Below are 16,494 nucleotides of genomic sequence, written 5' to 3' on the forward strand. Positions count from 1 at the left end.
ACTTGATGAGAATAACTTAAAAAATGTTTGACACATTTCTGTAGTTTGTTACAGATTTGACCCTATTTCTTATGTTTGTCATAAATATTGGGTTTTTTTTCAAAACAATTCTCCTGCCACTGAAAGCACAGCTGTATCCTAGAAAAATCAGATGGCGTCAGCAGTCTCATTCCTTTACAAGAGGAATTTCAGTTCACTGAACATTTTAGTTCAGATAAGGCTAATTCACCTACCTTATTATGCTAGAATAGATTTCCATTTGAAGAACTGAACTCAGTTAATGTACATTATTTTTACATTAGTCTTCACAGCACACAATCTTAATAGAAAAATAATCTGAATAATAATATATCTCCACAGACAACAAATGTCAAAACATATGTGTAGACATCTATAGTGTCATATTCATAATTTATATAGCTTTTTAATATTGATATAATTGAATATGGAAAACATTTCATACTAAGCTCCCAAATACATATAATTTATTATCGTTAAAACATAGAACCTTTACGCTAGCCATTTTTAGTTTTCATCTAAGAAAGAATGAAAAAAATCTAGCACTGTGACTGCCAACAATTGCAATTTCATCTAAGATTCCAGTTCTGGAAAGCCTGTCAAAATGGTGGCTATCAGAACGCATACAATCTAACTTTCAAAGTATGAGGTGTACTTTAAAAATTCTAGCAGGATGGCAAACATGAAAGTGCATTCCGAACACACTCCATGTTTAATCCTGGAGTTTTCATCCAAGCCAAATTGCCTCTTTTTGGAACGGGTCAGATCTTCAGATGATGTAGACTGTTTTGATACAAATTCATTGTAGCAGTATGCCAAAATATCAGGAGACAAAGAAGCAAAAACTGTAACATATTATTGTTGAGATTAATGATATTACTAATAATTGTGTTTCTGAAACAGAAAAGCTAAACAAATTACTACCTTCTTCAGAGAGAAAACAAAGAGATTTATTGTTGTTCTTTTTCATTAAATTATGAAGCATTCAATGTGGTCAAAGCCACAAAAAGTATGCATCTAGAGAAAGTTCTCTAATGTGGAAGAGAAATGTTTATCATTTCTCAAATTATGCTAATTGAGAGTCAGATTTTCATTTTTATTATTGGTGACAGGCTAATAGCAAGTGAGTTTAGGTAGTAAGGGAGATGCATGATGTTGTAGAATACCAGTTGTGTATCAGCTTTTGTTGATGCTGCTTCTTTTGAGCAGTCATGAGAGTCAGTCATAATGCAATCTGCACTTCATAAAATTTGCTCTCTGTAGCCATGTCTGAGTACAGACTAGGTAATGCAGGTCAACGTCACTGAATGGCCACATTAAAAACCCAATCAGGGGACTCCTATTTGTTTAGTCTATTTCCATTTCTCCCCTACCTAGATGAAATGTTTAATTTCTTTCAGAATTTCTAAAAACCTAAAAAGACAGACAAAATGATAAACTGCTATAATAAATACAAGTATGAAGGTTTAGATGTTTAACCCCTAAGTACATTGCAAAGACACTGTTCCTTTTGCAGTTATCATTTCTTTAGAACTGATTATCAAATATAACTTATAACTTGCATAAGGCATCATGTAGTGGTCATTAGTTTAACTTCTTTCATTGGAAGTGCTCTGAGCCTTTTCTTTCTGTAAAACAGTATCCTTTCTCTTGTTTAGCTATAACCAGTTGCCCGTACATCATTTCTCTCATCAGACTGGCATATGAGATCTTCAGTTACAAATTTGTGATTCACACTACATATGAAGAATGAATTTCAAACTCATGACTTTCCCCTCCGTATACTCTTGGTTGAAAATTACAAGTTTGCAGAAGCTGTATAGATTTGTATACTTCTTCCCAGTATTTCATCTTTGGACTGAGAACTATAATTAAGATAAATTAAACAAAACCCACATAGCTGCTACCAAATCCTTCCAAAACAACCAAAGTTAGCTACTTTTGGTAGCCAGTCTAACCATTAACAGGATTCTCATGTTACAGTTGTTGGAATGATGGTGGTAAACATAACTTTGATATTATATAGGAACTTAGTTTACCATAAATAAAGACTTCATTTTCTTAATTATGTACATGATGGAAGGGTAAGGCTTTCAAAACACACTCAGTGAATCACCTACATGTCTTTGGCCACCATTCTGATGATCATGATCCTAAGAAGACTTTCACTGTGCTTGATTTCATGCAGTTCAAGTAGTTCTGTCAAAATAAGAGTAGCTACTCTGATGCTTGTAAGTTATTCAGAAATAGTCATAAGATATTAAACAGCTGAATTGGGTAAGTGATCTGTTACTCCTAAATCCCCATCAATGCTATGAATGACAATATTATTTCTAGGAAGTGTATCTACTTTCAGTCACTCTTGGAATATTTGCATGACTATACTTTGTGTGAAAGTTCTGACCTCTGAGAGAAAAAGAAATAAATTAGAAGAATCCGAGCAGCCTTAATTTGAAGATGTTTCTAAGAGACTGATTTAAGAGGCTGCTTTATTCTCTTCTTTCTATAATAAAATATTACACTTTTTAAAATCAGTTAATTTGGTGAAAGAAAACTGATTTTAAAATATTGGAATGCATTTGAAAATGTCAGGTAGCTTTTTTAAATACTGTTCAATGATAATAGACTAAAACATTCCTATATTTCTGCTCCAATGTATTTTCTTAAGCAGCCACAGTGATGTTTCATAATTAGATAACCTAGGGCTAAACACTGGGAGTTTCTAAGTGTTAAGTACCCTAAACTTTTGATAAAGCAAGAGCAGAGAGTACTCAGTGCCTCAAAGGATAGGTCAGTGTTTATATAACAATGTGTGCGAATCAGTTTTTGTCTTGTTTTTCTTAGACATAATTTGATGTTTTACAATAGAAAAAAAGTGTAAGCACACCCCAGCATATCACTTCTATCACTGGTGTGTATAAAACCCTTCCCCTACGCTTTTAAGGTGATGAAAAGGACAACTAGCTTGTGTCTAAATCAGGAGAGCTTGATATGATGTCAAAGCCTTTGGCTAAACATAGATTGACTTAATTCTTTCAATAATGAACTTTGGTCCAGAGCATTTAACAACCACAAGAGGAGAAACCCAATATAAAAGAGAAAATCTCCTCATTCAGGTTATCTTGACTCTGCTGCAGGCAAAACATAGAAATATTTTTTTAATCGAGATTCTCTGCAGCGGCCCGTTCCAAATGCCAGTATCCATCACTGATGACTGGATCAATAGCTCTGTTTTGGCCCCAGTCTCCTACGAGAGATGGCATGCCATCAGTGACAGACAAATATCACAGTTAAGCAAAGTATCCAGCCAGACCTAGTAACATTTTTATTGATTTTTGTTGTGCAAATAATGTCTTTTTGGGCTGAATAAATGGCTTTGAGCCAAACAGTCATTGTTTATGATTCCAAAATGCAATAAAGGGACAGGAAATATATTATAGCCTATGTCTCAAGGCACACAACATAATCATCCTTTGGTGGTGAAAAACTATCCAGCTGAAACCATGAGTGCATATTTATCCATGCTTAAAGGTACCTGTAGGACTTGCAAATCTTACACAAAATGTCCTGTTAGGAAACAGATGGTATTGCCCTTTAACCTATTGAATAACTACTAGAAAACCAAGCAAAAAATAAGCACTATATTTCTTCAATCAATACAAAGAAAACACTTTATTATTTTCCCTTCAAATGAAATATCAAACTTTTCTAAATGGCATTAGGATGCATTGAAAAAAGGACAAAACAGAAAATACCCTGACAGTTTTTCAAATGCTACAAAATTATATTAATAGTAGTCCAGCAATAATATTTGTTGGTTTTGTCTTCTGTTCTTTTTTTCAGGAATTACTAAAACACATTTTGTATATTTTTTTGTATTAAAGGATCATATTATTTATATTTCTTTAAAAAAATTTTCTTGTTTTGTTTTGTTAATATAATTATTGTTTAATCATTTAAGCTAGCAATATAAAAAAAATATCTCTTTATAATTATAGCTGTGCACTAAATCCCAAACCTTTTCTACTGGATACGTGTCTAGTATATCCAGTAGATTTCATGAGAAATCTCCCTTAGTCTCAGCAAGTGTGCAGTGGCCAGACTTTCTAGACATGCAGGTGTCATGAACAAACACTCCTTTTCAATGATGTTGTTAAGTCACAAGCACAAATCATCAGCAGTGAAGTTCTGAGGAAAGAAATATTCTTATATCTGCCACACTATCTACAACGGAATATGTTAACAGATTATTTCTTGTTGCTGTTTCCAATTAACTAAAATTAAGCTGTATTAGCTTGCATTATTTCAAGGCTGGTAAAACTATTTTGCCCTCATTGCATAGCCCTGTGTTTTCATGGAAAATACCAATAATTCAAACACCTCTCAGAAAAATTCAAGAATATTTATTCTCACCCCAGAAGAGTCCATTCATGTGTAGGAAAATGCTACAGTAATCAAGTGCCAGATTAAATCCTGTTTCTCTCCTACATCTTTAAATTTCAAGTTTTTAGTAACTCTCTCATGACAACCCTAAATATACTTCTGAAGGCTTTTGGAGTGCAAGACAAAGGCTGTTCCTAAGAAACAATATACAAAATCAGGAAATTTATTTGTAACATTTTGAAAATCAAATTGCAGAAAATAGGATGAAAGTCAATGAGTAACTTTAAGAGGAAACATGGCTGTTTTAGTCTATATTTGTTAATAGCCTTATTATTTCCATCTTAAAACAAAAGCTCTGATCTTCTTCCCAGTAAGCCAATTGAAAAATTTTTATATTCTTCAGCAGAATTCAAATTCCCTTGGAATTGCATAAAATAATTCCAACAAGCCTCACAATCATACATCTGTGCTGTATGTCTTTTTAAAGTTATTCCACTTTAATCAGTATGTCGCTGAATGTCTCTAAAGTTTTTAGAGGATTTAATTTCTTTTTCTTTTTATTTAATTTCCCAAAATTTCAACCCTACAAAGATTACACCTGTGATCAGAAATCATATGTGCGGACAGCTTCTCTGAGTCAGGACATCTCGTGAGCCCAAAGTTACTCCCATGTCTAAAGGTTTGTTAAGGTAGGATGTGTAAAGGAAGAATAGAGGTAAAATGAGATTGACTTTTAACATGTCACATATCGTACAGGGTACCCATAGATTTAGCACCTCTTTTCCTCTTGCCCACCTCATCCAAGTATTCAAAAACCAGCATAACCATCTTCTGAGAGAGATTATATCAGATCATAGACTTGCTCTTCTGTTCTTCACTGACTGGTGGTAGTTTTTTCTACACATTACAGCCTCATATTATGAGCAACACCTTATCTCTCAACCTAAAGGGATATAAATTATCATTCTTCCATTTCATTGGGGTCAAATCTATTAAGCAAAAACCTACTGTTCTTTGAACCTCTGCCTTAGGCAACAAGTGCATGGAAGCATGCATGAGCCAAGTCTCTCTGAATCCACTGTTTTAGCCCTGACATTTTTTTTTTTTTCCAAGAAAGAGAGTAAGAAAACAGTAAGAAACACCTACTGAGTGAGATTCATCTAGCCTATTTCCAGAGCAGGAGATGAATACTCTTCTGAAGGTGTCTGTTTCTTTCCATTAACTACAAGGGAAGCCCATAATTACTGTCTTAGGCTTAGACGTCTATCCTACTTTTAGATATCCAAGTTAAGATAAATGAATGCCAACTTTGGTCACTCAGATGGTTTCAGGCTGCAGATCCTGAACAGATGATGGTCTCTGTGTCCTTTAGAGCTGAACTGGGAAGGATTTCAGGTACACTGTTTCTTTGTATTTTTAAATGTCATCCATCCTTAGAAGTGGGTTTCTCATTTGGGAGCCTCCCTTTAATTTTAACACAGAAAGCTGGTACTTAATGTTAGGTATTTTGATTTCTGTCTTTAGATGTGCAGATGTTTTATTGGATTTGGCCTAAAATGTAAGAATTGTTTGAGCTGAAATCAAACTAGGAGTCGGATGGAAGTAGTTGGACCTGCATATTGTACTGAAAACGTGTACACTTTTTTCCTTTCCTAAGTTTAGAGGGGTTCAGGACACTTTATTTGAAATTTTAAACTCAGTGTAAATTGGAAACATTAAACCATGAAGTATGAGGCTTTTGGCAAACCCTTCAGTCCATAATCAGCCAGGTTACCAGTTCTCTGGAGTAGGTAGCCCCTGGTAAACTCAGATGCATAGTGAATCATTCCCAAGCCAGAGGAGCAGGCCTACATAAAACCCAAGATGGGTATTAAGAGATCTGTAACTGCTCCTCCTGCAGACCTCAGAAACATATGTTCACATGCTTGACACAAACCGTCTGTGCCAATAAAACCCGGGCCATTGTCATGCTAAGGAAATTCAACTCTCCCTGCAGACTAAGCCCTGTCTATGTCAGTTGGTCAGGCACATTTTCTCCTGGGGGAGTTGAATCCCACCAACTGACTACATGGTTTCAAGAGGGAAAATAAATATGCTGTAACTGGAGAGCATGCGAAATCTTCCTGCAAAGACTAGTCACCTGGCTGTTATGAACTGTGAAGTGAAGATACTAGAATGAATATTGTTACAGCATGAAATCACCTTCACTGATGAGGCTAAAAATAATGGAATAAAAATGGTTTGTTCATAATCCTCTTATTACAGATCCTGTTTTGTCTAGGTAAAAAGCCCTCCACCCATTGCTCTCACTTCAAGAGTACAATCTAAAATGCTTTTTTATAGCAAATGCAGCAAGGTAAAAACAGACATGCTTTACTGGCTGGTTTTAAAGACAATGACAGCTGTGGTCAGACTGATCTCATCACCCCAACGGCAATATTTTTATAGCAGTTAGAGTAATGGTAAGACAGAGACTCTCATACTTGTATTTACCAAACTTTTCTTTTCCAGCTCCTTCTTCTCTAAGACATCTAAGTTTCTGATCCATTTTATAGATAAACTTTTCTATACATAGTCTCTATCCACAGGTAAGTTTCTGTGAGTGCTTTATCAACACTTGGAGGTGTGTGAATTACAGCTTTGCATTGGACTTCGTTGTTTGGACAGAGAGAAAGTCTGATGGGGAGTAAGGGTAGGCTTCAGAATGTACAAATGCAAGGTCTGCTTAGATGCACTTAACCAGCACAGGCCTGGATACAGAGCAGCTAAGATTTGCATGAGACAGGCTTCCTGGAGAAAACAGCATGAACCAGTGGACAGACCCCTAACAAAGCAGTCCAGATGTCTTGTGATCTCCAGTTTTCTCTAGGTTGCCATGTGATCTTGGGAAAGTCACTTCCCCTCTGGGCCTTAATTTCACAGTCTGTAGACATTTAGAGGGACACCTAACCTACAATGTAATTTCAGAACTTTCTGAAATGCCCATCTCCAGCAACTACGATGCCTACAAAGCATTAGCTGATTAATAACAGTAAATTTAAAAAGGAACAAAGGGTTGTCTATTATATGCTTGAGAGGAAAATCTCCAGCTTGACCACTTTGTGTGAGCTCTGGTTTTCCCTTATCAACAATATCTGTTTGCTTTGTCTTTTTCACTGAGTAGATTTGGTACAGGAATTATTCTGATGGTCCCAAATATTAACAGCAGATTTTAAAAGAGCATATGAGAAAGATAAGGAAAGTGAGATTCTCTTCAGAATTTATGAATAAGTTTGCCTTTGAAAAAAACAACCAGATTAGGCAATATTTGAGCCTAAACAAGCTGCAGCAGTTTTTCTTAAAAGCAACAAACTCTGTAAACCACTATGGGCTGAAACAGAGTAGCTCATTACTGCACCTCCTCTGTTGCGTCTGTAACAAAATAAAGATGTGGTTATAGTATATGTAAGCGTACACAAGCAATCATATTCACAGTGAACATCACAGGCACAGGTCACAAACCAGAGCAAGAGAAATAAAGTAGCAGCAACACTAGCAATTAGTGCACAGCTTCTGCCAAGTCCCTGAGAATATCACTGGCTTACTAGAGTGTAGTAAAGTCCACAACATCGTATGTCTTCAGTGATAAAACAGATACACTAGGTAAAATTGTTTTGCTGGGGTGAATAAATCCAATATAAACTACAGTTTCATAGCCTGTAAATGGCATGGTTTCTCCAGGGATTAGGAGATTGCAGAGACTTTTATAGGTTGGTTTAGGAAATCCTGATCTTTATGGGGAAACCATCTCATTGACTTTGGGTTTCTTCTGATACTCTTGCTCAGGGAAGGAGACTTAATTAGAGGAGCAATACATGCTACATTCTGTGTATGAGGGAGAGCTCCATCTCCACACTTCCAGCTATTTAAACCATGCTGAAGTACTCAGTCATTTGATCTCAGTATCATCTGGGGACCAGCTGTCCTGCCAGCTCTCCCACTCCCCATGTGGTCTCTGCACCCCATATGTTTCCGGCCCTTTTTCCCACATGCCTTGATCTCCCTGTATCTACCAGATATACCCAGATTCCAGCTCCATTACTTACCTTATAAGTTATCTGGGCATGGTACAAATGGTGGGTTCCACCTCCATTTTATTCTTTGTAGGTGTCTGGCCAAGCTTAATGCCAGTTTGCCGTGATGTTACAGCAAAAGCAGCATTTCTGGAAACTTCCTGTGTTGCCCAGTAAAATAAATCAAAAGTGCAAAAGATGAAAAAAATAAGAGGATAGAGGATTTCTGATCATCCTGTTAAATGTACTTATTGCCTAGAAAAAGATAGGGGAAGATATGGTCTCTGAGGGCCTGTGACTGTCTTTCCAAAAATCAAAACTGCTGACAGCAGAAGGTTGGTCAACAGGCAGAGTGACTCCTTTACTTCTTTCTGTCTGCTTCTTCATCAGTGATGCTGAGGTCTCTGTAGGTGTTACAAACTCTCTCTGCTGTTAGAATCCAGTCTTTATTATAAACCTAATATTATGATATATAATCCAACATAATCTTGTATCTGATTCTATCCATGTGACTTTAAATTCACTTCTTTATCCTACCATCCTTTTTCAAAGGCCTTATGATCATTCAAGATTTATCTGGTAATATAAACTAAATATGTTGTACTGTTTCCAAACACTTTTTTATCATGTTGTATTTTATATATTGAAGTTTATACATCCTGTAATCTATCATGAGTATGAAGAATAAAATTTCTTCACTACGAGCCAACTTTAGAATGTCACTTTAACTTGATTACAATCAAGGTAGAAACAAGGGTTATATACTACATAGTCCCCATCTGAGCTCTGAATAGCACATCTTGAGAACTAGAAACAATACAGTTTTGCCAGGCTAACATTCCACTAGCTTCTCAGCAGCATTTATTACCTGAGAAATACTATTTGCAAAATATTTTCAAAAATATATGTGGAATTGCATGTTGTCTCTGAACAGTCCATTGTTTACTTGCAGGTAGACATATTCTTCTCTCCTTACATCAATCTGATGTTAATGTATAACCACATCTTTTGACCTGGAATTTTGCCTTGGGTTGAGAAAGTTGTAGCAACCCTAGCAAGCCACGTTGAAAAAACCCTAGCAGCAACCTTCATAAGTGAAATGTTTAAAAACAATTAATGACTGTAGACAGTTTCTGCAAAATGTTTACCGCACCATGAAATTCTACCATTCAGGATTGGACCCTGAGATAGCAAAGCATGAAGCAAATGCATAATTTCAAGCATGAGAAGAGTTCCATTTACTTCAATGAACTGGTGCCCAAGAGCTTTTCTGGATCAGAACTTGCACCCTAAGTTCTAAGTAACTAAGGCAGAGTCAGACTAAAAATCTATGATGAAACTGAGAAGAATCTTGATCCCAGAGAGTTGTGCAAATTTGATGAGGCTTTCAGGACATGAGGACAGCCAAGAATTGTGACAGGTTGCCCAGAGAGATTGATCAATCTCCATCTATGGAGGATTTCAAGACCAGAGTGGATAAAGCACTAAGAAACATGGTCTGACCTTGTAGCAGACTGTGCTTTGATCAAGAGGTTGGACTGTAAACCTCCTGATGACCTTTACAACCTTACAACAAATTATCCTATGACCTTATGAGCATAAGGATACCAAAATTCAAAAATAAAAACCTTAAATTGCATGAATTTATCCATGGTCTTACTTCTTATGTAAGATAACTTTACCATAATTAGAAAAATTACATGAAAAGGAAACACTGATGACATAGATAAGACATCATCAAAGTTTTGGCCCCAGCTTCTGGTATTTGTTGACTGGTAGTTCTCTCTCTTTCGCCTCATGACTATTGAAGACACTTGCTAATAAACATAATGTTTTCAAAAGCACAAATTAACTGAAAGAGAGGATCAGTGTTTGTAGTCCCTGATGATGATTTTATCAGTATAACAAAGGGACACAATAACATGATCCTCATGCTATATTAGACATTTGGGAACAAATAAAAGTTGTCTAAAGATATTTCAGCAGCATATAGCTGGACACAGAGCTGGAGAGATTTTCTAAATGGGTGTCTCTGTCCATGTTCCTCTGCTTACGTAAATACTGAGAGGCAATGCTTATTCATATAGCAAAGTATTTTTCTAGTTCCTTTGTTTCTTGACTGTAGCATAAGTAAAATGACAGAAAGTATAATTTTGCAGAACAGAAAAGAACTTCAGCACTGAGAGGGACTTGAAAAAAATTAAAAACACTTTACAAAACTATTGCAATGATATTGTCATAGTAACCTATTCCTCCTGGACTGTGATTATAGGAATCAGGGAGTGAGCAAAGCAGTCATGAGGATTTTTCTGGGTTATCTGGCTTTGAAAAGATCATGTTCAAACCCTGAAAAGATAAAAGAGAGACTATACAGAATGTAAGCTGGACCGTTAAACATTTCCATATGACAAACTCCTCTCCTGAGATCTGACCTGCCTGTAGATTCCGCAGTTTGCAGATCTAAAGGAACCAGGCCCACCCGCGCCTGCTCTAAAGAGAAGAAGCTGAGTCTGCCTAGCTTTTGAAAATGACTTTAAAATTGTCACCAGAAAATACCTCAATAAAAAAGGAAGTTATATCCATAAAACATTCAAAATAAAATCCCATGAACCAGGATTTTTAGAAAGTAACTCATCTAAAAATGATTGTAAAAATAATATCCCATGTAGGTATTTCTGAAAGAAATAACTGCCCTCTGTAGAAGACATTTCTTTTTCCTCCAGATTACTGGTAAATTATGTCCTTAGGCAGCAATCCTGATATTTATGCACATGCATAACTCCAAGCACATGGCTAGTTTCATAAACCACAATGGAACTATCTGCATCCTTAAAGTTAAACACATGTATAAGCATTTGCAGAATTGAGATCCATAGCCCTAAATCAAAACTTTATCTGCCAGCAATAATTATGCTGGTGGGGTAGAAAATTGGAGGCATGAGTAGTCAGATGTAGATGTTTCTTCTTCATCCAAAAGAGTGTTTCTCCACTATCTTCATAGGTGCTAGAACCTGGTCTCACCTTCCATCCCTATGGCGAGGCAGGGCCTTAGGTAAGTCACAGGAAAATCTGGGTTTCTGTTGCCTCTCAAGCCAGTCCTAGATGCACACTCACCTACAGCAGTTAGTGATTGAGCATGCACTCCAGCTGTCGTCATATATTACAGCTGCCCATGCCATGTTGTCATATGGCTGATGTCAGGCAAATAATGTAGCTCAAGGTCATTCAAGAAAGCACATGACATCATGAATCACAAGACCAGGTGGGATTTACAAGCAGCCTGAAATCAGTCTGCTCTTCGAACAGAACAGGCACCCACCCCAAATCTACAAGTATCTCCCCTACAGGAGAAAATATTGACACTGCTAGAATGCATTACTAAATAACAAATATTCAATGAAACACCAGAATTTTAAGAACAAACCTATCAAAATGATAATTATGATAAATTATCAAAGTAAAATCAGGCACCCAGGTTAATATTGAATGAGTAGCCATCATAAAAATACAGATGTAAAATCCTTTTTAAAATTGGTGTCAAGTTGAAACACACCCATTAACTTTTAAAATCCAAAATACATGGGTGCATACATCTTAAGAAAGCCTACCACTTAACTATATAAAAACTATTCTTAGCAAATAAAGAGCAACTTCTCTGGCAAGTTTCCCATGTGAATTCCCAGTAACTACTGCAAACTCAAAGCAGTCATTTCTCATCACAAATTTCCTGTTAGTTAAAAATAATAATACTGTTAAACATCCACATCATCACATCTAGTGATTAAAAAAAGCTACTTTGACAATTCTGATCAGCTACTCTTTTGTGAAATGTTAATTGGTAATGGTCTGTCCTGCACTCAGGAAAGCTGGCACTCACTGGAGAGCTAGCTACAGGTTGTCTCTCAGCTTAGCTTGATACTAAAGGTCCTTGATGATAGAAAGCCCCACTCAAATGCTTATCTAGCTCAAGAAATTCTCTGTGTAATCAACCTGAGGTTCTATAAACCTTCTTTTTCTTGCCATGTATATTTTGCATAACAGAACAATTTTCTTGTTTTTGCCAATTATTCTTAGCATATCCGCAAGACTCTTCCCTGCTGCACATCCCTCAGGAACCTCTCAGCAGTCAGCTGCACATAGCACAATCACAGCCCAGCCATCTGACAGCCCAGGGGTGTTTCACTTCAGGAATCCTAAGTCAGGAATTTTTCACAACTGCAAGTATCAATAGCAGCTGTAACCATTATATGAACTACAGAAGTTAGGAAGCCTGGTTTCTTGTGACTTTTGTTTTGTGGTTGAATTGCTCCATGTCTAATGGATTAATGCCTCCGTAACACATTTCCACGTGGACCTTCTGATTCTAATATTAGAAATCATGGTATATCTTTCATTTCTGCAGGCCTTCTCCATTTAGCCACCTCAAAGCCTGTGAAAACTTCTTATTTGTTGAAATCTCTATTCTTGTACCAAACTTGTTAGAAATTTGTTAGCAATTTCAAAAGACATTAGACAGATGTTTAGATCCCCTGACTTTATAAAACATTATTTCTTCAGGAAACTGGTCTGATAAATCTGCTAGGTTTTCATATTACTAAAAACATCACTGTGAATAGTAGACCTAATCTTCACAGGTTCATTTATCATTGCCATGTGTTTTGACAAGTCATTTGAGTACAGCTTGTTTAGATCTATCTGATTAATTGGGTTTAACAACCATTAATAAATTGAGAACTTACAATTTACTCTAGCAGCCATCTCAGCCATCTTTCAAATTTTTAAATATTTTTTTGATAAACATGAGTTCTTCCTATTTAGGGTTTCATACTCTCAGAACTGAGCAAGAATCCATAGAAAATGATTCCCTATCAGAGGAGTATGAAAGACATGCATCTAATTATTAGTTAAATAATATGTCTTTCACTCCTACCATATCCTACAAAGAAAAAAACTGTTCAAAACTTTCAGACTTTCAGACTGACTGAGAATTTGAGGCCTGGAGTATGGAATGTAGTTTGTTAGGTATCAAATCCAGGGCTTTGAAGTTTTGTGGAGGTGGAAATAAGTCTTAGAAATTATGTCTATAAACTGAGGGGAGAGTTGCAGAAAATACTTTTTAGACACGTGCACTATAGAAAAAGTCAACAGAAGCAAAAACTTTGCTGTAATGACGGGAAGAATGGAGAGTTATTGCAACTGAGAATCTATATATGTATATCTATATATCGGTGTATTAGAGATCACTGTTGTGAGTAATAAATGAGGCCACTTTTAAACGCTGGAACAAACCTTTACCAAATTCTTTCACTAATAACACACACTTTGCTAGCAGTTTTTACACATTTTTAATTATTTTAGTACATATGGAAAACTGTTAATTCTTAACATTTATATCTTTAGCTGTGAGTATCCACAATTACAAGGTGACCAGGCTCAAGAGCTCTTTTGGGAGAGAAGTTGGAACAGAAATGGACTAATTTTTTCTTCTCCAATATTCCTTGCTTTTGTCTGATTGTTAATGCTATTTACCCCCCTCCCAAAAGGGGTTGTCCTCAGCTGGCCCATGTGCTTGTTCTTTGTCTTCCAACTTTTTGTTATGTGGGTGTTTCTTACCTGCAGCTACACACATCTTTTCCCTGTTTATGATCACATTGTTCACATACTTATTTAAAATGCTTATGCGTTGTGTCTGGCTATGCCATCACAATTTTGCAAAATATTTGTTTACTGGTTTTGTTTAAACTATCTTAGTATGATTATATTTAACTAATCATTATTGATTATATACTGATTAACACAGTTATAATTTCTAAGTGTCACAGATCTCTGCTTTGGCTTCAGAGTCCATCTTACAAGAGGAGACTGAAATAACTTGGCAGACAACCTAATAAAAATAAGGTGGTGAAGGGTTGCCTGTTGATGTTGGCCATGAGATTCTGGAACAGCCTTTCAGCAGAGGAAATTGAGGGGGAAAAGAGAAGAAAGCTTGTAATTTTTAGGTGGAGCTGTTCAGTTTGTTCTATTTTTGAAAGGAGCAATATGTTGTGATTTCTGCAATGGCAGACAACCAGGTACGACGGCTTAGTTCAAGTTCTATAATCTTGTGTTCTCCTTCCATATGTTGGATGATGATTAAGTCACCCAAGGGAGGAGAGAATTAATAGTCCATGTAAATAGAAACTACTACAGTGACCTGCCATTATGCACAGCCGGCACAGAATAAGGTTCTTCTGGACCCTTTTGTGACTAAGCCATTCACAACCTGCTCCTGCTTTTGTGAGGAGGCAATAAGCATTTAATGAGTAACTTCAGGCTCTGCAACCTTAAACAGGAATTGAGCTGTTCCTCTCGGGATTTGGTTCTGGATTTCCATTTCTATCCTATCAGCCCTGGAACTGAGAATACTATATGACCACTTTGGAAGTTTTATCTCTTTGGTCAAATTAGGATGACAGTTCAATATTTCTGAAAAAGGGAATATTGAACAACCCAATAGGAAAACAGAATTCATCTTCTATCTTTCACTTCTTAATATTGCAGTAGGAAACTGGGAAACACGGTACCCACTTTATACCTTACCAGCAGCTACTCAGTCAAAGCAGAATTCATAGCAGATAGAGACAAATCATCTGATGGCAGAGTTTAAAAGAAACCTGTTACTATGACAACAGATAGGGTCAGATAACAAAATGAACAGACACTTTTGATCTTCAAAAAATTCTTTTTCCTTTGCTCTCTCCTCTGTTATCTGGACCACTCCATCAAACACCTAGCAGATAACAGAGTTGAAAACCCAATCGACCTTCAAGGAAGACCAGACAAGTTGGAAAGTCTATGGAAAGGTTACTATTACAGTGGGAATGCTTATGATTATATTTTCCATGTGTGTGTGTGTATGTGTATGTGCATGTGTGTGTGTTTTACCAAAGTTACAGAGTACTGTTCAAAGGCTTTACAAAAGCCTCTAACATTGCAATGTTGAAGTATTTTTTTAATAATGGCACTCTAGGAAAGGAAATAGAATATAACGTGATTGAAAATAATCTGATACATAGTCATATTATACAGTTAGCATATTGTGGGTTAAAAAATAAATCATTTAGGCACTTTTTGATTCTGGAGCAGTGATTTTTCGTGCATGCCATACCACTAAATGTTACTTCACTCATGCTATGAAAGCTGGAAAAATACCTCTGAATTCCAAGCCCTAAAAAATATTACAATGTCATATTTTAGTATTATTTTATAGTATTTCAAAGATTTGTATAGTGATAAAAAGCAGTATGTTACACACTGATGAGTTGGAAAGAAAAACAAAACACCATGTTACCACACTTTACGGTTGAAATGACAAAAGAACAAAGAGGAAAAAAGACAGCAAAACTACATTAACTAAAGGGAAAATGCTTCCATGCCATCTGAGGCTACTGAAGAAGTAACTTTTCAGTGCACAAGTTAAAAAGTCTGTATAAGGAATGGCTTCCTACATGTAGTACTCCTGCTTTCCTAAAGGGATGTCTCAACCTGGGAACTGGGTTACACAGGTGAACTTGTTTTGGGCCAGGAGTTCTACTCCGACATTATTGTCCAGTCCTCCTCCATATGATATTGCCATTGAATGGTTAAGTGAGATGGTGACTGTTCCAGACACTGTGTTAATTTAAGATAAGTATGAAAGATCTTCAGTGTTGCATGTTGTTGGTCAAGAATCTCTCCTGGTGACTCTGGCCCATATTCATCCATGGTACTTGTGTAATATATCAGATTTACCGTGTGCATCAGATGAAATATTTATTCTGCACAAAAGCAAAAGTTGTGTGAAAGTTTCACAGAGACTCTTGCTCTGATTTCTCTGAGTTTCACACAAAACCAACTGATCTAATGCTAAAATTACCAGTCACCAGAAAATAGATTACAAGGTGTGATGCCGTTATAGAAATTGCACTGCTACTTTCAATATTGTCAACAGAGAGAGACAAAGAACCACTATTTTCACAGTAATAAAACTGGGTTATTTTCACAGAATCACAGAATTGTCTAG

The sequence above is a fragment of the Strix aluco genome, chromosome 1, assembly GCF_031877795.1.
Source record: "Strix aluco isolate bStrAlu1 chromosome 1, bStrAlu1.hap1, whole genome shotgun sequence".
In the NCBI taxonomy this organism is placed as follows: domain Eukaryota; kingdom Metazoa; phylum Chordata; class Aves; order Strigiformes; family Strigidae; genus Strix; species Strix aluco.